The following is a 17,535-nucleotide window of genomic DNA, read 5'->3' on the forward strand; positions in this document are numbered from 1 at the left end:
GTAACCTGTTAACATCAGTACTTAAAGATAATTACAAACCCGCAGTTTACGTATGCATTGTGTGAAACCAGACTTTTTATCTGAAACTACCGAATGTAGCATCTATTTAGTATTTATATATATGGTTTGAGATGATGCACAAAAGTGTAGGCAGGGCCAGATTTGCATATTAATATTTATGGTCTGAGCCGTGCGAATAGGTAGAGGCGGGAACTATTTTGCATATTCATTGATTCGCATATACTAAATGAGGCAAGGATGTAGAGTTACAAGCTGTTTTGAAGCATGAAGAAATTATTGTGATGGATAACATTTTATATATGCTGTTATGATGCTTAAAGATGGATAAAATAATTGACTAGGGGGACTTTAAGAGTGCTTTCAAATCTTCAATTATTTATAATGTAAAGGCTTTTATAAAGCTCTATATATAAAGGAATTAGCTGTTTTCTTGTAGTTATCAGCCATCCATCAGAAAATCACGTCAGTTTTAACAGGAGAGTCTTGCTTGATGCGATGAACATTTCTAAAAGCTGAAATAGACGAGGTGGTTTCATTGTGCTGAAAGCTTATGGGGAAAGACTGCTGAAGGTTTTATTCAATTATTCAATTTTTTAAAGGTCTGTCTGTGCCATGTATAATTTACATCATTACAGTCTCATTATGAAATGCTTTTAATGTCTGTTAAAGTCTTCTTTGTGTGGTCTTGTTTTTCAGTATGGTGTTGAGAACTGTACACCTTTTTAAGTTGCTACATTATGATTTAGGGGGCGTGTACACTGAAGCATTTAAACACGGCTAAAAAGTCGGACACTGACTGTGGGCGCTTGCCATGTGCTTTGGTCAACATGATCTCACAGAAAGTTGTGTTATAGTCACGCAAAATTTTATTAATTTATTTGTGTCCATTGCATGAAATTCAGCTTTTTATGTGCCTTGATCACGAATGTCATTTTTGTAATACTCTGACGAATTTCTATATATAGTTACTCGCATCCGTGGCGCGACTTTCTTTTCGTGTCATTTTATGTACGACTACAAAATTTTTTCCTATTTTTAAATCATTGTCGCTTAGAGGTTGGGGTTAGATTTGTGGTCTGGGTTAGGATGTACTTTTATGTATTGGTTCTTTCTACGTGTTTTATTCCGCTTTTAAAATTATTCTCGCCTGGAGTTGGGGTTTGAGTTGGGGTTTGGGTTAGGATGTCTAAAAATGTAACAGAAAGTGATTCTAACCCAAACCCCAAGTGACAATGGTAAGAAAATAGGAAAAAAACAATGAGTAAACAATACATAAAAAAAACTAAAAAGAAAGTTGTGCAACCCACATGAAAAACCCACATGAAAAACTATTTATAAAAATTTGTCTCGAGTGTGTCACGAAAAGACATTTGTGCTCAAGGCACGAAACAAAGCTGAATTTTGTGCCATGGAAAGGAATAAATTGATCAAATTTTGCGTGACTAAAACACGACTTTCCGTCAGATCAGTCTGGCTTTGGTTCCTATGATACTTCTGTTTTGTTTATCATTCGTTAAAATGATACAGCGGTTGGTTGTTGTGATATTTTTTCTTGCCTCTCCTCCACTGTGATTGGACGGCTGAGTGAGAAGTAACCAGTCCCTCCAGGAAAACGCGATTGTGCGATCGCGCGATATATTGCATAATCAGCCAAAGTCCGCATATTTATGTGGGGCTGCACTTTTCCAAATACGACGCACTTTCGCCGCATTTATTACATATTTCCGCGCACAAAATATGCGGGGCTTGCATGATTTCATAATCTCCGCATTTTCGTAGCAAAAAGTCACATATATATTAGCAGAAAGTTGAAAAATGTTGCATTTACTTCCCAAAAGCGCAGCCGTGTCCTCTATTGCCATGGGAACGTTATGAAGTGACGTGATTATGTGACGTGAACATCATTGCAGCTTTTGCAAGTTTCCGCAGTTTTTGCAAGTTCCGCAATTTTCGCAAATTCCCGCAATTCCATCGCATAAATTGTATAAATATCCCGCATATTCCATCGCATTTTTTAAGAAAACGTGCCGCAAAATTGAGGATTTTGCTGAGCACCCGGAACTAACCACGGACAAAATCCACCAGCTGCTGGCATTTTTGAAAAGCGCTGCACTTCCATTGGAAACAATTGAAAACATACGCCGGCCATTGGCGTAAACGGCTTGTTTTGCAGTACCCCTAAAGCAGGAATATTTATAGTAAGCAAATATGGCCAGTTTGTACATCATATGGCTTTGAATAAAAAACATAATAATAATCTTCTCTCACTTTTCTCAGTGGAACACACACACACACACACACACACACAGATGGTGCCCCACTTTCCCATGGCCACCTCCCATCTTTTCACCGTGCAACCACATGCTTCTGGCTACAACACCACTTTAATGTAAAATAACTGAGAGAGATAAAACTATTCAGTTATACATTACATCTTATAAAAGATCCTTGATTCTGATTGGTCAATACACTGCAAAAATTACTTTCTTACTTAGTATTTTTGTCTTGTTTTCAGTAAAAATATCTAAAAAAAAATTAAATTAAGATGTATTTTCTTGATGAGCAAAATGACCAGTTTAGACAAAATAACAAGATTTGCCAATGGAACAAGAAAATTTTTCTTGAATTAAGTGTTTATAAAAAAGTAAACTTATTTCAAGTAATTTTTCTTACTCTATTGGCAGTTTTTTTGCTTGTTTTAAGCACTAATTTACTTTATAGTAAGTTTATATTTTTTGGTCATTTTGCTCATCAAGACAAACATCTTAATTGAAGAATTTTTAGATATTTTTACTGAAAACAAGACAAAAATATTAAGTAAGAAAGTAATTTTTGCAGTGTACTCAAACTGGTTTCTTAAACATGTACCACAATGGCCTCCACAGTGACCTGGGGCCTCATTTATGAAGCGTGCACAGATTTGATCGTAGAGCAACGTTCGTATTTATAAAAATGGTCTTTGATGCTGAGCAGAAAAACATTGATAATGTTAATTTTCAGATGTATTGCTTAGTATTTTCACTGCGACCTTTATTAAACGAGTTAGCGTTAAATTACATGTGTAAACAAAGATTTTAAAAGCTTACAAAGTCGACTGAAATAATTTCTGATTGTTCTCTGGTTTGTGTCATTTTTGTTGAGAAAAATTAATAATTTATGCACAAATACACCAGAAACATTGAGTAAATAGCCATGCAATATGTTTTATATATCTCACTTTGCCTGAGTGTTTGTGTAGCAAATGTGAGAGTATTCGAGCTCAACGTTAGATCTGTTCTGGCTGAAAGCCACCAAAGACAGGGCTGAAATAAAGAGCGGGTGCTTCAGTCTTCTTCCTGCTGAGCTCAAAATGCTCCCAGATGGGCTTTGACGTGTTTGACGGGTGGCCACAAATCTCCCGTGTCATTGTTTCCAGAGGGAAGATTATTTTTGGGTGCCTTATTTTTCCTCAGGTGCCATTTTGCACGTTTCTGTTGTTCCGCTGGTGTGGCTTGAAAAATTAAAGGGAACTAATTGGAATCTGTCAACACCACACAGCCGGTTATAATCCAGAACAAACACGTGTGAATGTCTTCAGCTCAAGGGGTTATCAATAACAAATCATCAATAGAAACATTCAGACTGGAATAAGGGACATTTCAAATCGAGGTATAATGTGGGTTAGATGGTACTGTTTGTTATGCCTATATGTTTAAAATAATTTTTGATGAGCTTTGTCTCTGTGCATTGTATAAAAAAAGAAAAAATAGATTTTGGCTACAGAAATTGTTCAATTAATTGAATTAAAAACACTGCAAAAAAATCACTTATTAGTATTTTTCTCTTGTTTTCAGTACAATTATCAAAAAATTCTTATATCACAATGCATTTTCTTGATGAGTAAAACGACCCAAGAAAATAAGTCTAGTTTTTAGACCAAAAATATCAAATGTAAGTGATTTTGTGCATAAAACAAAAAAATCTGCCAATGGGGTAAGCAAAAAAATATTGAAAATTTTTTTAAACACCAAGGGCTCTATCTTACACCCGGCGCAATGCAGCGCAATGCACGACGCAAGTGTCTTTTGCTAGTTTCCACCCTGCGCAATTATCATTTTCACGTTTAGCGCCACGTTGTTTAAATAGCAAATGCATTTGCGCCAATGAGCGTTCTGGTCTGAAAACAAGGTGTGTTCAGGTGCATTGTTGGCGCGTTCGTTGCTATTTTGAGGAAACTAAAATAGACTACGCCATTGACCAACAAAAACCTGGTCTAAAGTCAATTGCGCGATATGTTTTTTTGTTATTTATAAAGCGCCTATAAATGGGATGACAACGCGTGTTTCTTAACACATACATGAATGCGCAGCAGCACAAAAACGCTTTTAAATATGAAAGATTAAAGGATTGAATGTAAAAGATTATTATTGACTGAACATAAATGAGGACTAATTATGAGACGTTAGAAGGCGCAAAGAGCTGCTTCACCTGTAGCCTGGTAAGTAGTAAATAAATGCTTTGCTTTAAACAAATGCATCTGCTTTTAAATGTTTTTTTTAAATGCTACCTCACAGATTAATTGTATATGATGACTCTGAACCTGTGGATGTGGTGAGATGACGCTGTCCAAGTGCTGAAACGAACGTGCGGAGAGCCGTTTGTAAATTATTTTTCTCCTGTTTGTTACAAATAAAGTATTTTTACAGTACAAACCTTTTCTTACATACTTCTGAATTATTTTTTGATGATATTGGATAGCCATACATCTAAAGCAACTAAAAGCCTGCTTTTTTACTTCCATGACCAAAATACTCCCATTACTCATTAAAAAAATAGGTCCAACCTTTTTCGACCATGAGCTCGGCGCACAAACCATTTTTCCCGTTGTTAAATTAGCAAAGGTCGATTCGGACACGCCCATTTGGACGTTGCGCTGTGCGCTTTATAATGCGCTTAGATTGTTAAAATAGGGCCCGAAATTCAAGAATTTTTTTTTATCCCATTGGCAGATTTTTTGCTTATTTTATGCACAAAATCCCTTACATTTGATATTTTTGGTCTGAAAACTAGACTTATTTTCTTGGATCGCTTTGCTCATCAAGAAAAAAGCATCTTCATTTAAGAATTTTTAGATATTTTTACTGATATTTTTCTTGAAAATCTTAGACTTAGTGTAGACTTATTTTCCTAGGTCATTTTGCTAATCAAGAAAAAACATCTTAATTTAAGAACTTTACTAAAAACAAGGCAGAAATACTAAGTAAGAAAGACATTTTTTGCAGTGTACGTATTTTACAAGATGGCTTTTTTGTATTAATTTGTACGATTTGCTTTTGTCCCTGTTGAGGTTAGGTGTGAGGTTTCATTATTGTTTTTTAATCGTACATTTTTGTCCGATTCACTTCGTTCAAATTTATCCAAATTAGCCAACTTGTAAAATACGTACGGATTCTCGTGAAATCAGGCTTGTAGGTTTAACTTGACATATGTATACTCCTGACATTTAATTTGAATTTCAAGGTGTCACTTTATTACATATGTAGTCAGTAGTCGATCCTTTCCAACATAATCTCACAGGATTTCTCGTGTACATATTTCACGACGTGGCCAATTCATATGAATTTATACGATCTCATTTATACCTTTTAGTATGATTCGCCTTCACCTCTGTGACATTGGGGTTAGGGGTGAGGCTTGTTTTTTTTCTAATTCACATCGTACAACTTCATACAAAATGGCCACCTCTTAAAATATGTACGAAAGCTGTTCGGGTCGTCTTTGCATGAGCATTAGCAAAACTCAATATTTTGAGAACGTTGAAAATAAAACCACTCACATTGATTTTTCCAAAGATGGGTTTTCATTTTAAAGATCTATAAATACTTGACAGACACACTTTGACCCTCATAACTGATGAGTTGCTCTGCTGATAAATGATGTCACACTGTGACCGATCTGTGGTCGGAAAAAAAATTAAATCATCCAACGGTTCAGAGATCAACAGCAGTCAATACACGAATCAAAATGTTTAAGTATCTACAGCGGAAATAGATTTGCACATAGCCGGGAAACACAGTACAGCCAGATGACAGAGGTCACAGCTCATAAAGCAACATGTATTCATTTCAGCACAATTTGAAATGATTGGATTTTTCCTATTTAAAATGGGGACCATGGTGTCAATCACGTTACCAAAGGTCAGTGTGTAAATCAATGGTGAATTAGTTGCTCAGTAAGCATGAAATCCATTTCCGTTGGGTGAATGTGTGTGTTTTATCTTCAGCTGGTGGATATTGGTCATCTTCAGATGGTTTAGCTCCAAGCTGAATATAAATTTAGTATATGAGATTAACTAAGAACGGTTATGTGAATCATTGTAAATCATTGTATTTTTACTGATGGCAACATAACTATTATTTATGCTTATGATATAAGTCGTGTCCCACCATTTTTTTCAGACAATAGACATAAATAAATATAGACTGTAAACATTTTTGTAAAACATAGATTTAAAATAATCTTACTAATAATAAAACACTGCACTTTGCATAAGAGTTAACATTTAGTATGAGATGGTAAACAAACGATAAATAAAAAAATACATGTCTGTACATCAATAACCGCAGCACAATGATTTTATGTTTGTAGCTGCTGTAGAATCTAATAAAGTTGAATCGCATGCATGACATTCAATGAATGTATGAATGTTATTTGTGATTATTAGGGTTATAATCAGCTTTATCTGGTTATAAATGTTTACATTTACACATTTGGCAGACGCTTTTATAAAAAAAACACAGAGAACAGCTTTTGAGTGAAGTACTAAAAAGACCCCAATGTTTTTTTATGTACCAAGTGGTGAAACTAAAGCAGTATTACACAAGCTGAAGTGTGTAATGATTGTTTATCAGTGATTTGAATATAGACATAAGGCTGTGCACAACATAATGTAAAGAAATTAATGTAAATATAATGACTACAGATAAGAGTTTTCTGTTGAAATGTTTTCATGTTGAAATGTTACTGTGGTCAGATGGGTTATGTGGTGTTGTTGATGACTCCAGGCCAGAAGGGGTCACTGTGTCAACACTGCTAAACTGTTACACCTTCAGTCCTGAAAAGGAGGAGCCACATTTAGGAATCAGAGATTGAAGGTATAATGAAGTAATGCACACTGGGCTCAACAAATACACTGCAAAAAATTATTTTCAAGAAAAAAAACTCTTTGTCTTGTTTTCAGTAAAAATATCTAAAAGTTCTCAAATTAAGATGATTTTTCTTGATGAGCAAAATGACCCAAGAAAATAAGTCTAGTTTTTAGACCAAAAATATCACATTAAAGGATTTTGTTCATAAAACAAGCAAAAAATCTGACAATGGGGTAAGCAAAAAAATCTTGAAAATTTTTCTTAAACACTAAATTCAAGAAAAATTCATTTTTTATGCTTGTTTTATTCACAAAATTACTTAAATTTGATATTTTTGGACATCAAGAAAAAGCATCTTAATTTAAGAATTTTTTTATATTTTTACTGAAAACAAGACAAAAATACAAAGATTTTTATTCCTTCTCGTGGGCATTTAATAATGCATTTTTAGTTTATGTTGAACCTTTTTTGGAAACCGTTTTTACCTGTAAAAGAAAAGCTGCGTAATAATTATGCATACTTTGGTGTGTTTCACTTCCAGCCATCATTAACAATAATATATCACTGTCAAAAGATTAATCCCGATTAATCACATACAAAAAAATTAGGATTTGCATAATATATTTGTGTGTTTATTGTGTGTAATATATATATATATATATATATATTACACTGTGTGTAATTATTTTATATATCACACACATTAATGTTTGTATTTAAGAAACATTTACATGTATGTTTATATATATATATATTATAAATAAAAATAAAAAATATACCTAAATAACATTTTTCTTAAATTCATACATGTACTGTATGTGTATTTATATATACATAATATATACACATAGTACACACACACACACACACACACATATATATTATTCAAACACAAATGTATGTGATTAATCACGATTAATCGTTTGACAGCCCTAATATATATTTAATCTATATATAATATTAAATATATCAAAATCTCAATAAATATACATGTAAACTTTTTTTTAAATACCTACATGCATATATATACAAAATAATTACACACAGTGCACACACATATATTATGCAAAAGCAAACTTTTATTTTGTATGTTATTAATCGCGATTAATCTTTTGACAGCCCTAATAAAGATATTAAATTAATGGTAGATGTTGACATTGATGGGGTTTAAAATTGCTTAAATGAATTTGGAAAAAAAGTGATCCAAGTATTGACTTGCATTATAATTCTGCATGCAGTGTATAACTGAATGCTTCTGTGCATTAATCACCTCATCTCCTGGGAAATGTCAATCATGATCACTTCAGCAAGGAAATAAAGACCCATCATCAAAGCCAATGAGAGAGACATCATATCCATCAGTCCATGTCAATGTGATCTGTCAAAATTGATATGTCACTTATGTTGAAGTACCACCAAACCTTGGGCTGTTATTTCATGCGTGGTGACTTTATAATCCTGCCTCAGGGACACAGTTTTCTGTTGTCTGTTGTGTAGTCATGCATTGTGGAAGAGCTGCTGGTATAGGAAACAACAGGTATCTTTATTATCAACTATATTTTTATATGGTGTAAAGAAAATATAAGTGACTCTTACCTGACCAAAAGTGACCATGTGATGCTGATCTGGCATCCGAGGACAACATTTGATCCTGTGATTAAAGATTATTATTGACATCTTTCTTCACTTTTAGTTATGTGTTTTAGTATTATATCTTTCAGATTCACAGATGTCCGTCCCTGTCATTTGTTTTTTAGTATGAAATGCTAGTGATGTTTGTGATGTAACTGTAGTGGTACCTATAAAAAAGGGGTGTACAGGATCTGATAGATGATAGCTATCGATCTGAGCTTTGAAGGCAGTTCAAAAACCCCCTGTAACTTTCACACCCACTGCGATATCTTTTAAAAATGAAAAAAAAAATCTTTTAAAAATCTGACTTCAGTGTCACTGACATGAATGCCATCTCAAATGATCTGCTATTTTCTTTGCCACGGGCAAGAAAAGTTTTACAGTTTTTTCTAGCATTAAAGCTCCAACTTGTCCTGCTTGTAAACATAGCTTATTGTTATAGACTACACTTATTGTTTCAGAAAATGTTAAATTGTCAATTTGTTAGTCACTTTGGATAAAAGCATCATACACTATCAGAAAAGGGTACAAAAGTTGTCACTGGGACGTAGCTTTTAACTCTTTCCCTGCCATTGATGAGTTATCTCGTCAATTAAGAGAAACATTTGCATGACAAAAACGACTTCCTGATGAGGTTTTTTTTTGGTGCGTTTACCCAATTTTTAAAAAAACTAAAGCAACAAATTATTTATTAATTTTACACTCCGTGTATGTTTTGATCAAACTGACCTCACGGAAAGTTGTGTTATAGTCATGAACAATTTTATTGATTTATTCATGTCCATGGCACAAATTTCCATAAATAGTTTTTCGTGTCCGTTGCACGACCCCTTCTTACCATTGTCGCTTGAAAAACATGTAGAAACCAATACATAAAAGTACATCCTTACCCAAACCCCAAGCAACAATAATTTAAAATTAGGAAAAAAGGAGAAAATACAATACATAAAATGACACGAAAAAGAAAGAAAGTCATGCCATGGACACGAAAAACTATAGAAATTCATGCTAAATAGCACATTTGTGCTCAAGGCATGAAAAAACCTGAATTTCATGCCATAGACACGAATAAATAAATGTTGGGTTTGATAATCGTTCTGAATTTGATCTCTAACAAACAAAATTCCTTCACAAAAATGCAATTATTTCAGGCTTTTTCCTAGAAAATTTGTATTTTTGAAGAAAAATACCTATATTTAAGAGTTTATAAGCAGAGAAAAGAATATAGATAGGATGAAACGTTTTTGTTTCCCCATTTTGTTTGTTTGTTTGTGTATTGTTTGTTTGAAAGCAAAGGGTCTGTTTTTTCATTTGATATATTTGTATGTTTAAATACTTTTTTAAATACTAATGTTTAAATAAAAACATTTTCTGGAAGGCATTTTGTGAAACTTTTGTGAAAATAACAAAAAATGCTGGCGAGCAACTTTTCAAAAATGAGTTAATAATGGCGGGAAACAAGTTAAAAAGATTCTTACCAAATCTGGTACAGATATGTACCTTTGAGGAACCTGCATTTACCTAAAAGGTACCAATGTGTACCTCTGACATATATGCACCTTTAAGGTACAAAGTGTACTTTTTGAAACAGTATTGCCCCAGTGACAGTATATTTATATTAGTTTTATTTAGAAACTTAAATATCATAGACAGACTTAAGACATAAGACACTCTTATTTTCAACCCCGTATTGAGTCAAAAAGGGATGAATTTAGCTTGTTCAGTTGTAACTTCACCTCTGCTGGGGGGTGTCAACCCAAAATTCTGGGTTGTTTGGGTCAAATATAAAATTTTCAGGGTTAATTTAACCCAACGGCTGGGTTTGTCCTTATGACCAACCGCAGGGTTAAAAATAACCCAGCATTTTTTAGCACAATAGGAACCATACCAGAACATCTTCAGAAATTATGTAAATAGTTTCTTTTTAATTAATTGCTGTTGTCTGCATATTTAAAAAAAAATAATCCAAACATAATAATTAAATCCTGTCATTACCAAATAATATTAGCCCACAAAGTATAATTAAAATTGTATTATTGACAAAAATAATGACTCCTAAAATGTCAGCAATGTTTGGGTCGCTGCCTGCGGCTTCATAAACCCACACAGAAAACAAAGCTTTATGGTTTTATTAATGACAGAGCCGAATTATTATTGCTGAAATTTCTCAACAGAATTTTCTTTGCGTTTTCCTGTAATCTCCTCATCAGAGGTCTTATGAGACGCGCCATCAGCTCTTTTGCATTCCTTCTACAGGTACTTTAATGTTTTTGTAAAATGTCAAACTTTCTGTAGATAGGGGAATTTTATATACATATACATTTTTTTGCTGTCAAAATATTCCCTGCATGTACAAAAAAGGATCAATGTGTGTTATTTTCCGGTGTGTAGTAATGCTAGATGAAATCTGTATAAGCACAGAATTATTCTCTCATTATATTGCTCATAAGCTTATAGACCCCTTCAAGGTTTGTAAACATTGAATGACTATCGGGTGCGCGCGCAGCATGGGATCAAACTGTTCATACCATTTAGGCTTTCTAGTTTAATCTAACAGGGCTGAAAAAAATATGACTTACCTGAAATGAAGTGAGCACTACAAACACAAGCATCTTTAATCTTTGCATTGTCCCAGTCTGCACGTTTAATTGCTTGCAGCCGCAGATGTTGTATTTTTTGAGATTCTGCAAGAAACCTGAAAAACGTAACGGCAGACCTGGTGCGATTATCACAGCCCACGACGCAAGTAGGCATTTTTGACGATACGGAATAATACGCAACTCAATCTGCTATAATGACTTTTCTGACCCTGGCATGCGCAGTGGGAACCGCCTGTGACGTGAACTGTGAAGGGGTCTATAAAACAGCGTGATAAACATGAAAGACATTACAGTGAAACAATCTACTGTACTTTATTTTAAAGGTGCATTGTGTAATGATCTCTTGGCAGAAATGCAGTATAATATTCATAACTATATTATCAATGGTGTATAAATACTTTACAAAATGAACTGTAGTTTTTATTACTTTAGAATGAGCCATTTTTATCTACATACACCGCGGGTCCGCTTACATGGAATCGCCATCATGTTTCTGCCCTAAACAGACAAACTTCCTTATAGATTGTGTTTTGTCACTACGTTGTCACAAACGAAAACATGTTTGTCCTGTGGTTGCTATCGTAGCTTCACTATGCGTTTCAAAAAGTGAGGGGTGAGCTGTGGACTGCGCTATTGGTTGCAATTCGCAATCTTACCACTAGATGCCACTTAAAATCTACACAGTGGACATGTTAGCTTAGCGTAGCGTAGCGCAAGTTCTACCAGGAAACTCGAATGTTACGTCATTCATTTCACAAGGCGCAATCAATCACCCCTGATACTGAGAGTATATAAGCCTCGTACTCACCTGTCTTTGCTTTCGTATATACTGATGCCAGCATTTACAACCCACCCTCCCTACCACCATCACCAGGTCGGTTCCGTCCATACTCGAGGTGGATTAGATTCTGGCCTGTCTTCATCTTCAGACAGGAACCGCAAGAATCCGTGACCCCCGGATTTGAACTATGGTCGGGGCCTACGCCAAAGAACTATACTGTGTTACATTCTAACCTTGGTTGCTAACTACTATTAAATAAACTCATATCAAGTCTTAACCTATCTTTGAGTCTTTCTGGTAGAACTTTAACTAAGCATTATTTCACTGTGGATTAATATGTAAGAGTGAGGTAAAGCTTAAGACTTTCATCATTTCATTATAAAAAATTATTCAACATTTTTAATGAATGCATTGTGGCATAACATTCATGGTTTTAATGTAACATATGTCAATATAGGATGCACAAAACACATTCATGATGTATCATGATATCTTCAAATGCATATGTGCTTTTTCTCATCTGGATTAGAAGTTTAAACCAGTGTTAGTTGGACAGATGGGTGGGACTCATCTATCGAATAGTACTAGAAGTTTTGGTTGTGAGACCAGAACTAACTTATTTTTATGTTACAACTTATTTTTAGACTCATTTAACAAATGTTTTTATCTTTTTTTAACTTGTTACATTAACAGTGCAAATATTTTTAAAAATGTACTTTTTCCTAGGGTGCCAATGTACAACTGATCAGGACTACAGATGAAAATTAGCCATTGGCTAACTCTGGCATGTTACACGTGTACTGTTGTTAATATGCACTGTCCTGGTAAATAAATAAATAATAAACCAAACTAACTTCTAACTACTTATTATCATTACAGGGAGTTTCTGGCATGAAGCCGTTATTCTGCAAACAAACAGATCATGACAACCTCTCGCTGTTCAACACAATGTTTTACAGTGTTTGAGCCAAAGTTAACAGCTCATTTGTTTTCTTTTGTATGTTAACAGGAAACTCATCTCAGAGGAAGGACAATGACCTCTTACCCCAAACAAACACAGAGACTCTGGGAACGCTCACTTAAGATGTCCAAAAGCAGACACGCAGACAAAAATGCTTATGAATCAGACAGCTTTTTTTCAAGCTAGAACTCCAGACGTCTGTTTCTAGAGCTGAAGAAGTTAAAAAAACCTGAACTCTCAGTTTCAGCATTTATAAAGTCATTTTAAAGGAGAATTAACGTGAAGGAAGTGAGATAGCAACTTCTTCTTCCTTTATTTCTTTACGCCATTCCAGCATCTATGGCTATATAAGATGATCCATACACAGGTTGGGTGAGGGAAAATTTGGCATCTCCAATTTGCCTAACTTGCATGTTTTTGGCCTGTGGGAGGAAACCTTTTATGCCAAATATCATGCTCCATGAGGATTTGTAGTAAATTTTTACCGCAAATATATCAAAATGTTATTTTTATGAGTGGATGCAGTTGTTAAGGACTTCATTTGGAAAACTTTAAAGGTGATTTTTTTCAATATTTCCAGATTTTCCAATCGTTGTAACTTGTATGTGATATGACACCAAACAGCACAGACGTGACCGCTCAATTTAACAGAAGAACATGCCCTAGGAAGGGAACACCAGAGCAAGTTCTCCCATTGTTTACTCCTGTTATTATGGGTATGAGGATTATATACTGTATATGTGACCCTGGACCATGAAACCAGTCATATAGCATGGGTATATTTGTAGCAAAATGCAAAAAAAAATATTATAAAACGGCTCGTTCTAGTTCTTCATTCTGATTGGTTGAAACGCGTTCTAAGCCGTGATAAAATACCCTGGTAACCCCACGGTTCAGACCGCATCACAAGTATCACTGCGCCACTGTTGCTGCGTACTGATTTATGAAAATAAACACCACAGTCTTTAATCATATTTTAATTTTTCTACCTTTGCACAATTATGGCGATATCTAGATAAATGTCAATAAATATTGTTGAGTCATTTCGTCAATAAAGAGAAAACGTTCTCTGAGTTGTTTTTGTCTTATTGATATTTCCGCTATTATCCACTAGATGGCAATCTTACCCAAATTAAACACTGACGCATCCACTCGACACAACAACGTTGAATCTGATCTCTTACAAAAGTTCTTCACAAAAATGGAATTATCTGGAAAATGGAAAATTTGAGAGGTGATAACTGATAAGAGAACAAATGAAGGTAGGATGAAACATTTTTTTGTTGTTGTTGGAAAGCGGATGGACTGTTCTTTCATTTGATATTATATGTTTATTTAAAGAAGATAATTTTTCTGTAAGGCAATAAACTAAAACTGGGTGGCAACTTAAAAAAAACGCTGACAAGGAAAGAGTTAAGCATGCTTCCAAGCATATTTGATCATCACTTCAACAGTTGCACGATACAAATGTTAATGTATATTTTAGATGAATGTTGATATATATATAAATAAACACCACAGTCTTTAATCATATTTTCATTGTGTCTTTGCTGCGTCTGTGTTGGTTGGGAACTGTGCTCTGTTTCAGTCACACTTGATTCTGAGGAACTACTTTGTTTGACGGAAGAGTAATATTTGTACTAATATAATTACAACTTATTTGTGTTTTATTTTGTGAAACCCTGCTATGCATATGATGTAACCGTTTTATAAACGCCATAAACCCCGCAAAGCAGTGGGTTACCAGTGCATTTTATAACTGCTAAGGGGGTTTAGGCACTAACAACGCCCCTTAGCTGTTATAAAATGCACTGGTAACCCACTGCTTTGCGGGGTTTATTGCTTTAATGTGAGTCAAAATGATCCATTTTTCTTTTTTGTCAAAAAACATTACGATATTAAGTAAAGATTATGTGCCATGAAGATTACTTCTTACTGTAAATGTATAAAAAATGTATTTATTATTAGTAATACATGTTGCTACACTGCAAAAATGATTTTCAAAAAAAAAAAAAATCTTAGTATTAGTATCAAAAAAATCTTAACACTAAAACACTAAACACTAAATTCAAGAAAAATTCAAGAAAAATTTGCTTACCCCATTGGCAGATGTTTTTTTGCTTGTTTTATGCACAAAATCACTTAAATTTGATATTTTTGATCTAAAAACTAGACTTATTTTCTTGGGTCGTTTTGCTCATCAAGAAAAAGCATCTTAATTTAAGAATTTTTAGATATTGTTACTAAAAACAAGATAAAAATACTAAGACATTTTTTCTTGAAAATAACTTTTTGCAGTGTAAGGACTTCATTTAGACAACTTTCACTGCAAAAAATTACTTTCTCACTATTTTTGCCTCGTTTTTGTTTAGTACAAATATGTAAAATTTCCTAAATCTCGATGTATTTTCTTGATGAACAAACTGATCTAAAAAATAAGCTAAACATTTTTTTTTACATTTAAGTGAATTTGTGCTTAAAACAAATAAATAAATCTGCCAATGGGGTAAGAAAAAATCTTGAAATAAATTTACGTTTTTCTTAAACACTTAATTCAAGCTTAAAACAAGCAAAAATAGCTGCCAATGGTGTAAGAAATTTTTTCTTGAATTAAGTGTTTAAAAAAAAGTAAACTTATTTCAAGATTTTTTTCTTACCCCATTGGCAGATTTATTTGTTTGTTTTAAGCACAAATTTACTTTAATTTAATATTTTTTTGGCTTAATTTCTTAGATGATTTTGTTCATCAAGAAAATACATCTAGATTTAGAAAATTGTACATATTTGTACTAAAAAACTGAGGAAAAAAATAGTAAGAAAGTCATTTTTTTGCAGTGAAAGTTGTCTAAATGAAGTCCTAACACGTATTAATAAAGATAAATACATTTTTTATATTTTTTCTTGTCTAAAAACTAGACTTATTTTTGTAGGCCATTTTGCTTATCAAATGCATTAATTTAAGAAAAACAAGACAAAAATACTAAGAAAGAAAGTCATGTTTTGCAGTGTTAAAGGCAATTTTCTCTTCTTTTTTTTGCACCCTTAGATTCCCGATTTTTCAATAGTTGTATCTCAGCCAAATATTGTCAGTTTCTAATAAACCATATACTGTCAGAAAAAAGGTACAAAATTGTTCCTTTTTCTGTCACTGGGGTGGTACCCTCAAAGGTACCTTTTTGTACCTTAATGGGTATACAACACATTAAAATGTTGTACCTTTTGGGGTACCTTAAGGAACAATTTTATACCAGTTAAATTTTAGGGGTACAGAAACAGTTAACTGTACCTTTAAAAGGTACAAAACATTGTATTATGTTAGTATGTACCTGTAAAGGTACAAAACAGTACCTTATAGGGTGATATATACACACATTTTAAAGGGGACATTTTACAAGATCTTTAAAAAAAAATCTTTGGTGTCCCCAGAGTGCGTATGTGAAGTTTTAGTTCAAAACACCAAATCGATAATTGATTATATTATGTTAAAATTGCCACTTTGTATGTGTGCACAAAAATGTGCCGTATGTGGGTGTGTCCTTTTAAATGCAAATGAACTGATCTCTGCACTAAATGGCAGTGGTTGTATAGTGCAGATTAAGGGGCGGTTTTATCCCCTTCTGACATCACTAGGGGAGCAAAATTGCAATGACCTATTTTTTCACATGCATGTTTGCAGAGAATGGTTACTGGGTTGATCTTTTCATATTTTCTAGGTTGATAGAAGCACTGGGGACCCAATTATAGCACTTAACATGGAAAAAGTCAGATTTTCATGATATATCCCCTTTAATTAAAAAATACCCTTATGACTGGTTTTGTTGTAGAATAGATGATGGTTAGCAAGAGATATTATAAAAGAGATACACATTACACAGTAACTGAAACCCATCATATCAGTTGCTCATTACTGAATAACACTCTCTCATAATTTGGCAGCATGTCATGAAATGAAAGCACAGAGATTTGAGCAGTAATTCGCCAGCAATACTGCGATATGACACCAAACAGCGTAACACAATTAAATTTGGATTACTGAGCTGCTGTTATTAACACCACGCTGATATTTCAGCACTTGGATAAAAGCCCAAACATGGGCAGTCGTCTTGAGCGTGTAGCACTGATGCGATGCTAAGCCGGGGCAAGAATTTATTAATGCGTCTGCCTGGCAGAATTCACAAGCGCATGAAATGAAAGACATGAGGTAAGAGGGTTCAAAGTTTTGGGGCTTTTTATCCAAGGTGCCTGTCTTAAAGCCCAAACACTTTGGCAAACGATATCTTTTAAGCCTCGTGACTCTCTTTAGAAGCCACATACACTCTTTTGCTGATGTTTATAACTAACACTTAACAGCAAGTTTTCTCTTATCTGCTTTAAGCTCTTTTGTAAGATGAAATGGTCTTCTTATCACTTTTA

This window comes from Misgurnus anguillicaudatus, chromosome 11 (assembly GCF_027580225.2).
Source record: "Misgurnus anguillicaudatus chromosome 11, ASM2758022v2, whole genome shotgun sequence".
Lineage (NCBI taxonomy): Eukaryota > Metazoa > Chordata > Actinopteri > Cypriniformes > Cobitidae > Misgurnus > Misgurnus anguillicaudatus.